This window comes from Amblyomma maculatum, chromosome 5, assembly GCF_055883805.1.
Source record: "Amblyomma maculatum isolate TAMU_Amacu chromosome 5, ASM5588380v1, whole genome shotgun sequence".
Lineage (NCBI taxonomy): Eukaryota > Metazoa > Arthropoda > Arachnida > Ixodida > Ixodidae > Amblyomma > Amblyomma maculatum.
The window spans coordinates 158,889,855-158,901,776 of NC_139348.1; the positions used below are offsets into that span (position 1 = coordinate 158,889,855).

General features: G+C 43.7%; 1 non-coding gene across 1 annotated transcript; it reads left to right on the forward strand.

Moving 5' to 3' along the window:
* Positions 1-734: 734 nt before the first annotated feature.
* On the forward strand, positions 735-807 carry TRNAT-UGU (transfer RNA threonine (anticodon UGU)). Its single transcript has one exon. It is a non-coding gene; the product is annotated as a tRNA-Thr (tRNA).
* The last annotated feature ends 11,115 nt before the right edge of the window (positions 808-11,922 follow it).

Consider the following 11,922-nt stretch of genomic DNA (forward strand, 5'->3'; position numbering starts at 1 on the left):
GAAAAACTGCCTGACAGGGCTGTCAATAAACGTGTTTCAATCAATCATGTAAAATAAAAGGAACACAATCATAATTTAGGAATGACAACGTCGATTATTAAGTGACTACAATGCCTTATATTCAAACATTGGATAAAACCTAGGATTAGCACGTCATTGATGAGGCCGCAATAGCAAAATATTGTGCTTCAGCAGATTAATATACGCGGAAACTAAGACAATTATACATACGAAGGGGCTTGTGATTGCGAAAAACTATTATATTAAAGTTCACTTCAAGAAAAATAAATAATTTCTGCTTTACGTTTTGCCATTCTCCTAGCAATTATTTAAAACCTTTTTTTACCTTAATATATATATATATATATATATATCTATATATATATATATAAACTTAAAGTAGGTGACACACGGTGGAAAAAACAACACTTTATTCCGACGTTTCGGCCGGGGTCCGGCCGAAACGTCGGAATAAAGTGTTGTTTTTTCCACCGTGTGTCACCTACTTTAAGTTTATGTCCTACCGGACCCATTCGAGCTTCAACCTCCTCCCTATATATATATATATATATATATATATATATATATATATATATATATATATATATATATATATATATATATATCACCAGCGCCACCCTCAGCCGCCTTGGCTGAGGGTGGCGCTGGTGAACACTCTCAAGGTTCGTATACAGACAACATAAATACCCAAGAAAGTAGCTGGGGGGACAGCGGCCGATGTAGCTCAGTTGGAAGAGCACCGGACGTGTTATTCGGAGGTCGTGGGTTCGGTCCCCACCGCCGGCACGTTGTTTTTTCTTCTACTTTGTGTTTAATTATCTTTCCCATAAACAGATTACATTACTAATCTCTGTGATTATCCAAATAAACATTAAAAAAAAGACAAAGTACCATCCCCAACGCTTTCCTTGGCCTCGCCGACTGTTTGCTTCTTTCCTTCATGCATTATAATGAGCACCCTCATTTCCCCTTAATTGATCTGCTTGTAGCTTAAGGGGGTCTCGGTTCTGACAGTCTTGAAGCCATAGGTAGCGTAAGAGGGTTCTAGCCCAGCTGTCGCCCTCGCTCTTGATCACGTTCTATGTGACGCTGGCGGTAACAAAGGACGTTCCACGTCCGCCGCCTTGGCTTGGGGTGGCGCTGGTGAACACTCTCAAGGTTCGTATACAGACAACATAAATACCCAAGAAAGTAGCAGGGGGGACAGCGGCCGATGTAGCTCAGTTGGAAGAGCACCGGACGCGTTATTCGGAGCTGGTGGGTTCGGTCCCCACCGTCGGCACGTTGTTTTTTCTTCTACTTTGTGTTTAATTATCTTTCCCCTAAACAGATTAAATTACTAATCTCTGTGATTATCCAAGCAAACATTAAAAAAAAAAAAGACATAAAGTACCATCCCCAACGCTTTCCTTGGCCTCGCCGACTGTTGGCTTCTTTCCTTCATATATATATATATATATATATATATATATATATATATATATATATATATATATATATATATATATATATATGTATCCCCGCAGGGGGCATCTGTTAGGGCAGATGTTTGCGTGTACTGTGCGATACCACGGACCCCGAGCACCCACGCTTAGCCGTGCGTGGCATCGCCGTGTCTGCGGAAAAGCGGATCCTGGTGGTTGAGCCGATGCCGAGTGTTTGGACCTTTAAGGCCCCTCGGCGGAGGCAACACACCACTTTGGCCCACGCTTCCCACAGACGGCACCTCCGGGCTGACCCATCCGGGGGAAATCGGCAGTCGCCTTTTCCTGTCCTCCCCTCCATCTTTCACTTTCCTATCCCCTCTCTTACAACTGTCCTGTTTTCTCTTACCTTCTTCGTTTCTTCCTACTTCCAGGCGGCGAGGATTAACCTTGTGTGGCTAACCACCCTGCGTTATGCCATGTTTGGTTATAGTCGGGGTGTACGGCTGGCGTGGGCCGGACTGCTTTGCGAGTTCCTGTCCCGTCCCCTCGTTGGGCTTCATGGTGGATGGCTGCCACCCTGGCTGAACAAAGACTTACTGTATGGCTTCTTCTTTGCTCTCCAATGATCGTTCCCGAAAAAGGGGACGGACCGATGAAACTGCAAACTTCTTTCTAAAGAATGCAAACAGATTCCCACGCTTCCACGTGGTGCACAGTGAAGACCCTCAAAAAAACAGCTAGGCAAATATCTCCTTTTGTCGTGACCTAGACATTGACTGAAGCAATAGGCGAAGGATACAATGTCAAAAAACTTCCAAATGGCGACCTTCTCTTGGAAATTATGTATCATCATCAGAATGAAAAACTCCCAACAGTAACCAGCTTTGGGGAATGCCCAGTTAATGTCACCAAACACCGCTCTCTAAACATGGTGAGGGGAGTCATTTCAGATGGCGACCTAAAGTACCTAAGTGAAGAAGAACTCCTTGAAGGACTAAGAGAACAAAATGTCATCAATATGTTCAGAATTAAAATCAGACGGGATAACAAAGAGATACCGACCAGGCACTTAGTCCTTACCTTCGAATCGAGCACACTGCCCGGGGCTGTGGAGATAGGGTACACGAAGATAAAACTGAAACCATACATACCTAACTCGCGTCGCTGTTTCAAATGCCAAAGGTATGGCCACGGCTCACAGACTTGCCGAGGCCAACTTACATGTGCGATGTGTGCCTCCCACGAGCATCCCGCTGAGAACTGTGAATCCGAAACGCATCTTTGCATCAACTGTGAGGGCAGCCACGCTGCTTACTCACGAACCTGTCCAACATGGAAACAAGAGAAAGATATCATCACACTAAAAGTGAAAGAAAACCTCACTTACAGGGAAGCACGTAAGAAACTCACGTCCACTCACACCCCAACTTATTCTGTTGTGACGCAAAAGGGGGCAGCGTCACAGCAGTCCTTGGAACCTGCCCAGGTGATACACGGTGCACCTAAGGCAGGGACCTCTACGTCCCCGGTGGAAGTAGCTGGGGCTGCTCCACCACCCCCAAAGCAGGCTGCGCGGGCCTCTAGGTTAGCTGGCCCCAAGGTCTCTCCAGTAACGGCGAGATCTACCACAAATGTGTCTATGCAGTCTGCACAATCGTCCAGCACGTCCGAGGACGCAATGGACACAACAAACGACGACCGTCCGGGGCCGTCAACATCTGACAGGCGACGGAGCTCCTTGGAGCGAAGTAGAAAAGAAAAGGCCCGAATCACCGGGCCAGAAAAAACTTAGACTATCTACCTTCCTCATATAAAATGGCGTTCTTAGTCCATTAGAACTGTAGAGGACTTTTAAGAAACTACAGCGATATAAAAAACATTCTTGTTTCATTCTTACCCGCAGCGCTGTGCGTTCAGGAAACCAATCTCGGTGCGCAGCATAAAAACATACTAAAAAAAATATACAGTTTTTCGCCGCGACCGATAGCACGTTAGCAGGCTCTCGGGTGGTGTTGCTATCATTGTAAGGAATGATATTGCAGCTAGTGAATACAAACTTGACACTCAGTTTGAAGCAGTGGCAGCCACCTTGCTTACATTTAAAGGAATCACAGTGTGCTGCGTGTATGTTGAGCCACATCGGAAAATAGCTCTCAATGACTTAGAAAACCTTATAAATCAACTACCGGAACCTTATGTGGTAGTTGGTGATTTTAATGCACATTCTCCTTTCTGGGGAAGCGAAAAAATTGATGCACGAGGCCTAATTATTGAAGATTTTATTCTATCTAACAACATTTGCTTACTATACGCGGGTAAACCGACCTACTGCTCTCCGAGCACGGGAAAGATGAGTGTTTTAGACATGTCATTTTGTTCACCTTCTCTCATTAATAATTTTAAATGGGAAGTTTTAGAGAATCCTAATGGGAGTGATCATCTACCAATACTAATCCGCATGTCATCATCATCAAAAGTCACCCCAAGCAAACCGCGACGATGGAAGCTTCATTTAGCCGACTGGCCACTTTTCCAGTCCAAAGCCAATCTGGAAGAAGTTTTTTCAGAGGAGCTCACTGTAGATGAATTGAATGAAAGGTTTACTAATTGCATAATACGTGCAGCAAAACTAGCTATTCCACAGTCTTCGGGAGTTGTGCATCGCAGTAACAAAGCCTGGTACACGCAAGAACGCCGGGATGCAAAAAAGAAACAAAATAAGGCCTGGGGAACTTTCCGCAGGTACCCAACTCAAGGAGACCTTATAGCATTTAAAAAGGCAAGAGCAGAAGCACGATTTATTCATCGAAAGGCTGAAAAAGAATCGTGGCAGAGGTATGTGACGTCAATAAATAGTTCGATGAAGCCCCCAAAAAATGTGGGAGCAAGTTCACAAACTAGACGGAAGCTACTCCTCATTTACTATTCCCATATTGACAGCCCCCGATACTCAATCGACTCTGGAAGAACAGGCAGACATATCAGGAAGACATTTTTCTGCAGTATCTAGCTCCTCACACTACACTGACACTTTCTTAAGGTACAAAAATGTGGCTGAAAGACAAAGACTTCCCACAAGTGGCAAGAGAAATGATAAATATAATAGTTTAATTACGCTTCAAGAAATACACACAGTACTCTCTGCCGGAGAGCAGACTGCCCCAGGGGCTGATGAGGTGCATTACGAAATGTTAGCACACCTATCTGAAAATGCTATTAAAGCACTCCTTGAATTTTTTAATAAGATATGGGTGTTAGGGAAGCTGCCAAAAGCCAGGAAAAAAGCCATTATTGTCCCATTGCTTAAACCAGGTAAACCGCCAACCTCTGCATGCAGTTATCGGCCCATAGCTTTGACAAGTTGCCTTGCAAAGACCTTTGAAAGTATTTTAAATATTAGATTAAAATTTTTTTCTACAATCCCGACAACTACTTGACATACATCAGTATGGCTTTAGAAAAGCACATTCAACAACTGATCATCTGGTCCGCATCGAGAATACAGTCAGAGAAGAGTTTATACATAAACAGAGCTGTCTCGCGGTATTCTTTGATCTGGAGAAGGCCTACGACACAGCTTGGAAATATGGAATACTACGTGACTTGGCAGACATAGGCATCCATGGGAGGATGCTGAACATTTTAAGCGACTTCCTTGCCAACCGCTCATTCAGTGTCCGTCTAGACACATGTATGTCCAAACCTTTCATTCAGGAGAACGGGGTACCTCAGGGGTGTATCCTAAGCACCACGCTTTTCATTGTTAAAATGAATTCTGTGGCAAAAATAATCCCACGGTCCATTATGTATTCGATATATGTTGATGACCTGCAAATAGCCTGCACATCCGCCAGCATACCAGTGTGTGAGAGGCAAATACAAATGACATTAAACAAACTCACGGCACGGGCAGACAACAATGGTTTTAAATTTTCCCCACAAAAAACAGTAGCTATTCTCTTCTCCCTCAAAAGAGGGCTTCATACTGACCCCACTCTGTATTTACAGGAATCTACACTGCCAGTAAAGCAAGAACACAAATTTTTAGTCCTGATCTTCGATAAAAAACTCACATTCTTACCCCACATAAATAACTTAAAAAAGAAAGCTCCTCGAGCCCTAAATATCCTTAAAGTGCTCTCAATAAACGGTGGGGCTCTGACAGGACATGTCTTCTTCGAATTTACCGCTCTCTGGTACGCTCCTGCTTAGACTATGGAAGCATCGTGTACGACTCAGCCAGACCATCATACTTGAAACGATTCGACCCAGTACACAACACAGGCCTCCGTCTCTCAACAGGGGCTTACAGAACATCACCCATCAATAGTCTCTATGTTGAAACGAACGAACCGTCCCTTACCGACAGAAGAACCATGCTTACGTGTGCATACATAGAGAAACTAAGATCTCTTCCGAAACACCTCTGTTATCCTATCGTTACCACATCACCATCCAGAATTCTATTTAACAATAAACCCCGAGCAGTGAAACCAATCCTTCTCCGATTTGAAGAAAAAATGCAGATAATTAGACCTACTAGATGCCCTCCCCAATATTGCCTGTAGACCAGATCCACTTCCACCATGGGAGATTTTTCCCTCTATGTTTGAATTCACACTGGTACACTTACATAAAAAGCAAACTCCTCAAGAACATATACTACAAGAGTTTCTTGCACTAGATGAAAAATACAAAACATACAAGGCCTTTTACACAGACGGATCAAAGAAAACTGATTGTGTGGGAAGCGCAATAATCCAGGGAAGTTCGGAGCAAACAGTGCGATTGCCTCAGTGCTCGTCAGTTTTTACTGCAAAACGGGTATGCCATATTAGTAGCCGTAGAAGCTGTACTGCAAGAAAATACTAAACGCAGTGTTATATATTCTGACTCCTTAAATGTCATTGCAGCGCTGCACCCTAAAATGCAGAGGAGCCCTTAATTGGAAATATCATCAACAACGCAATAAAGGCTTACAAGCAAGGACAGGAAATCAAATTTTGCTGGGTCCCTAGCCATGTAGGTATCAGGGGGAATGAGAAAGCCGATGAATGTGCCTGCACGGGCCCGTAACGGTACAGTAAAACAAATAGACATTCCTTACAAAGATTCCATGAGGATCATACGGAGTAAGCTAAGAACAAAATGGCAGACGGCTTGGGACAAGGAAATAAACACTAAACTACACCTCATAAAACCCGTCCTAGGTGAATGGATGTCGTGTACACATCAGGAGCACTTCACTGAAGTGATTTTAGCCCGTCTACGCATTGGACGCACACACCTTACTCATAACTTTTTACTCGCAAAAAGAGTCCAGCCCCTATGTGAGAAATGCGGAGCTCAGCTCACAGTCAGTCATGTATTATTTACATGCAGACACCTAGAAACACTGCGGAAAAATTATTTTACCCGATTTTACGATGAACATATCCCTTTCCACCCAACATTGATTTTAGGCGAAGAAGCACTTATACATATTTCAAACACTTTTAGCTTTTTAGGAGAGGCAGGCCTACTTAAGAAACTATAATTCACACCCAGCGCCTCAGTATATATCATGATACACCTCATCCACTTTCTCATTTCTGACAAGAAGGCTGAGGTCCTTGATTTATTTTTTTGGATTCCTCGGAGGTCCTTGCCTGACCGAGGACTGCACCTAAGGAAGCCTAACATTTTAAGGGAGTCATACCTTGCGTTTGGCGCATGATGGCCTCAGTCGCCTATGCGCCATTAAACCCAACACAACATATATATATATATATATATATATATATATATATATATATATATATATATACTGTTCAAGACGTCATCTTACCATCTTACAAAGTTCTCCCACCGCTCCTGCCGTGCTATTTCATACCGTCTACTCATTATTATAGGGGAACTACCTATCTTCGAGATGCCTTTTTTTTTTCAGATTTAAAGAGAAGGCGAAATTCAGGGATCACTACGTTCGCGCTCTCCATGCGGTAAAGAATACCTATCTTCAGACATGCCAGAATCGAGGCTTTGGTACGTGTTTTGACAACTGGCAGTCCCATGAGGTAGGCGCAGGTCAGTTTGCAAATGTACAACCCGTTCGTTTTCTGTGCAGATATCTTGCAGCTTTATGAATCACAATCTTTAAGGCTTTACTAGAATGTCCATGCAATTTCTTTGTAGTAAGTTGGATAATAAAGCATATTTTCTTTTCAGTTCCTCATAGTATATATTCATTGTCAGCAGATGGCATTGAGTTCCCTATTAACGCAACATAGTTAAAGGCCCCGTTCACCGTAAGATACGGTGTCGTTCTTGCCGTCGTTGTCGACATCGGTATTAGGAGCAAAAATTATGATCACACAGCCGCTAACTCGCACCTCTCCTTTCAAATGGGAGATTGATGTCAGAATAAGCCCGCCAGTACTCTTGCATTCACTTTTTCCTGAGGCCATGCAGACACGTTCACACGGCTTTGATAAAGTGATAAAGCAGGGCTTTAAGTGTCGAATGGTGGCGTACGCTATCGCGTCATACTCTTATAGGTGGAGCTTACGTGTACCCCATATTGTTATCTTCATGAGTATATTTTCGACCTTCAAACAATTCGCAGCATCTCTTCGTCAGAATTCATGAGTTCAATACATGATCGTGTAAATTTTGAGCTTCACACTTAAGCTGATGACGCAGCAGCTTTGATCACTCATCTTCACAGCTCCATCGCTGATCTTCGTTCGCTACAGGCACTTTGCCCCTCGCTTAAGCTCTAATTAAGTGCTAAAATGTTGTTAACACACACACATCAGCAAACTGTCGTAAGCCATCTTATTTTATGAAAGGCCTTCAGATATAAAGATAAATCTCCTATTGACGAAGCCGTACGAACGCGCCTGCGTGGCTCATGAGCAGCATTTCTGGCTGGGCTTTGAGGGGTCCTGAAAGAACATCTCAAAATAGCTGCCTGGTTTGACACGCAGCTATGTCATACACGCTCATACGGCTCATTTAAAGAGGGACTTTATATCTCTGTCAGCTGGTATTTCGCAGATCGTGGGAGATACCGATGATATGCTCATCAGTTTGTGGTAGACTCAAAACTGAAACATATGTGTTACCCTACGTTCTAGCGTTCGAAACTCACTTTGTCCTGAGCACACAAACGCGATGACCACTTTTTTACATCGGAAGTCATGTCCGACAGATGGCAGTCCCTTTCATTTGCAGGGGCCATTCTTATTGTAATGCAATAAAAAATTTTCAAATTTACCTTTTTTTGTAGAGCTGTTATTTAGGCAACCAGTTGTTCCAAACGTCCTCTCAAACGTGCGTACACGGCACACCGCATAGGGTGAAAAATATTGGTCAAAGGTTCGCGGTAACGGCTCTCCTTTCTAACAATGTTGACTGGGCAAGTTGGTAAGGTTCATTTTTAACCAGCCAAAGGACAAGACACAGGGAAGAGGACAGGACAAGGCTGGACAGGACCAGTCTTGTCCTGTCCTCTTCTTCCCTGTGTGTCGCCCTTTGGCTCGTTGAAAATGATCTCCTTTCTAATATTTGTAAATTTAAAGACATCTGAAATGTATATTCAGGTAGAACCTGCCGCGAACACTTGTGTGTTGTACGAAACATTCAGCCTTTCTTTGCCTTCTCAAGGTATTTAGTTTCCGAATTTCTTCTTTCCGTGTGCGTTACGAAACGTCGTGAGACGGACACACTGAATGTTGCCTAAATTAGCACTCTCTAAATGAACGCAAAGTTTCGCCCCATGCATGCTCCAGCCAATTGGGCAATTATCGCCTGAAACACGAATGTAAGCTTTCGGAAAGGCCACAATCCTTGCAGGACGGCATGAAAGGAAAATAATGGATGCCATTCAGGCCGCTGGAAGAATTTCAGGCATGACAGACCATCAAGTAGTCTCCATATCGGTTGGTTCCACCCGGAGGGTTATAATTATATTGCGCAGCGACCAAAACGTAGTGTCATTCTAATCTGCGCATGTTCTCAACAAGCTGGAGGATCGTGTATAAACGCCTGGCTTTATAACCGATTTTATGGAGCGCCTCTTATTATTTTCTTGGCATTTCTTGTTTTTATTTTGTTTCGCAATGTTTTCGGCACTGTGTTCTACAGTGTTATTTTTTTCCCGGATTTAGATTTTATTCTCAGCTAGAATCACTTTTCGGCGTTTCTTCTGTCTGCTTTAATGAGCTAAACCTGCATTGGGGGCTTAACAGCTTTTATTCTTCGTCGTTAAAGCTGACCAACTTTCGCGGGGCAGTGTGCGGCCAAACTACAATAAAGATGTCGTTACTCACCGCACGTCAGCGACGTTCTTCTTCCGTCCGTGTTTATTTCGCGTTTAATCCACCGTGCAAGAACTTTCCCAATAGCACTTCCCAGCCGACAGCTCTCTATCCCTCTGCTGACCTGTCAAGTCGGCGACAAGATTTTATCCATTGAACTTCTTGCCTTTTATCAGACTTTCCCTGTTTCTCTGAGAAATGTGCTTTTTGGTACTTGCTCTCAATTACGCTCGAGATTGACTTTTGGGGGAAAAAACAACTAACAGCGGTTAGTCTATTGCGAAAATCGCTGAGGTTTTACTCTGCTAATTAGTAAGGCGAAGCGAAAGTGTGGACTGTGCTTAGGTCTGCTTTAGAGCGGAAATTGCGAAAGCCACTCTGCAGGCGCCATTTCATTGATTGCATGGTCACTGTCATCGCTGTTATCATCTCCAATATTACTACTATCCGCATCATATTAACAAAATTGACTGCCGTTGCCATTCCTACTATTGCCGCGAAACCTTCAAAACTGTATTTGTTGTTTTTTAACAGCCGCTGGCATGCGGCTTTATCTGATCCTGGATTGCGTATCAGTTCTGTATTCTTTGTTTGTTAATGCTCGATGTTGCGAGACGAACCTTTATCAGTTTCGTTGTAGCGCAAGATGCACCGAAATCTGTCTCGAAGATTCCGGCCACTCCTGTGTCTTTCTATAATGTTCCAGCTTGTGCTTGTAGCAGTTGCGACGTTATCTAGATTGTTATGAGCAGCCTTTAAACTGAGCGTTGACGAGTGCGACGGGCATTCTTTTTTCGATGATCGACGAGCACGTTTGTTGCTATCGCCGCCGCCGAATCGCTTAGTTCTTTTGTGGGCGCAAGTCAGCCCAATAAAGATTTAATTTCAGTACCATCGAGCCTGTGTCTCCTTTTGGTGTCATCGGCCTTGTCACCACTACGTGACACTACCATAATTATCATTCTCACTAACTGAATCGCCTTTCTCATCAATACTATTGTTTTACGCTAGACAAGAATACTGCGATTGGTTTGCGAAGAGCCCAGCGTGAAGTAGAGGATTGCGCGCTAGGCTGGGAATTGGAGCGGCAATAGTTCGATGTCCGATAGGGACATGTCTTTTTTCTTTCTTATAGCCACACTTTATCGTCTGGTTGCTTGAAAGTCAAAATTTAATGTCAGCTGTCCTAAATGTCAGACTTGAACTTCGGACGTACGTCGCTGTCTTTTGCCTGAGGTACCTTACTGAAGCTTTTGCTTCAAAAACAGACCCAATCGGCGTGCTTTGTTTAGGCTTTTTTTTATAGGGTTTAACGTCCCAAAGCAACTCAGGCTATGAGAGACATTGTAGTGGAGGACTCCGAAAATCTAGACTACATGAGGTTCTTTAACACGCACTGACATCGCACAGCACACGCATCCTTTAGCTCAGCAGTTGAGCGCCCGAGTCACTGCATCACTACGGTGGGGCCCAATCTACATGATTACAAATTGGAATAAATCGACACGCCTTCTTATTCAAAATTTCTACGCAGTGTGGCTTCCCTTGAAATGCGCAGATCTAGGCCGAATTAAAAGGAGTATTTTAGTCGGAGTCAAAATAAATTCACTTTTTGCTGCCAGTAAGCAGCATCGTTTTTCTGCTTGTAACAAGACTACACAAGGGCGCAAACAATTTGTTCCTATGCGGAATTCAGAAGCCGCATCTAGCGCTGTCTGCATAATTCATTGCACGGCGGCAACCTTCTATATGGGGGGAGGGGGCATTGCTTTTAGCGAACTTGTCATTTTGGCTCATTAGTGAAGTTATTGCGCTTGATGAGAGGCGGCATAAACACTTGAGCTTGCAAACCACTAACTTTTTTTTAGCCAGTGCACCATCACATTAATGTGCATCGTAATCATCAGAAGAGGACACGAGCCGACATTGTCGGCTCCACCGTAATGCATCTCTTTTACGAAGGTCTATTCCGCATGCTCCCTTAATAGTTCCGGTATTTCTCTGAGTGCTGTGCGCAATCATCTAATCCGAACGCTCATTTAGCGCTGACGTTTAGTTTGCCAAACGCCTGCAGTTATGATATCGCCAAAGCAGGCTGGTTAGTACAGCCCGCTCAATGCAACGTTTCCGCGAATCATTTCTCCTTTAAAATGTTTGCACTTTCTTTTGATAAC